We start from the raw sequence: 697 nt of genomic DNA on the forward strand, positions 1-697 counted from the left end.
CCTAGCACAGAGCTAGAGGGCCTCCTGACCCAGGCCCCGCCCATCCAGACAGACACACATACACACAGCCTCAAGCTGTGCACACATAAGGAACTCTGGTCAAGAGCATCTGGGCCTTGGGCAGGCATGGCTGGGGGCCCCCTGCCTATTCCCCACAGACATGTCCCCAGCAGGTCCGACAGCCAGCCCCCACCCCCTGCCCTTAGGAGCTGGGGTCCCTCCATCTCCCCAACTCCCCAGCCAAGAGAAGGCCTGCTTCAAGGCACTGTGCAGTGGCCTCCGGCTCAGCCCTGGCTACTCCTCTTGGTCGCGGAGCACCGGGTAGGGGTGTCTTTGGGAGCAGCTGCCATAGCCCTGCAGCTTCAGTGTTTACTGATGGGGGAGACGGGGGCCAGTCTCCACCTTCCCAAGCTCCACAACTCCTGTGATTCCCATCCCCAGGGAGCACAGCTGGGGCGGGGATGATCCCCAGAAGTTCCACCCTCTGCGCTGGAGTTTCAGCTTGGGAGACACCACCCACCGGGGGTGGCCGGGAAGGAGAACGTAAGGGGGGAGGGTACAACTCAGAGGAGCCTGGAGACCAGCCGGACTCGGAGCCCTCCCGCTCCCGGGACCCTCAGCTGTTGGGCGGGGGCTGGAGCCGCGCTGTCCGGCCTGGTCAGCCCGCTGGGACGTGCTAATCCGGCCACGGGCTATT

The 697-nt window shown here is 64.8% G+C and overlaps 1 protein-coding gene across 1 annotated transcript in view; it reads right to left on the minus strand.

Annotated features, from left to right (window-relative positions):
- Positions 1 to 697, minus strand: part of RHBDF1 (rhomboid 5 homolog 1 (Drosophila)) — a 16,420-nt gene that overhangs the window by 14,737 nt on the left and 986 nt on the right.

This window comes from Myotis brandtii, unplaced genomic scaffold (assembly GCF_000412655.1).
Source record: "Myotis brandtii unplaced genomic scaffold, ASM41265v1 scaffold317, whole genome shotgun sequence".
NCBI lineage: Eukaryota > Metazoa > Chordata > Mammalia > Chiroptera > Vespertilionidae > Myotis > Myotis brandtii.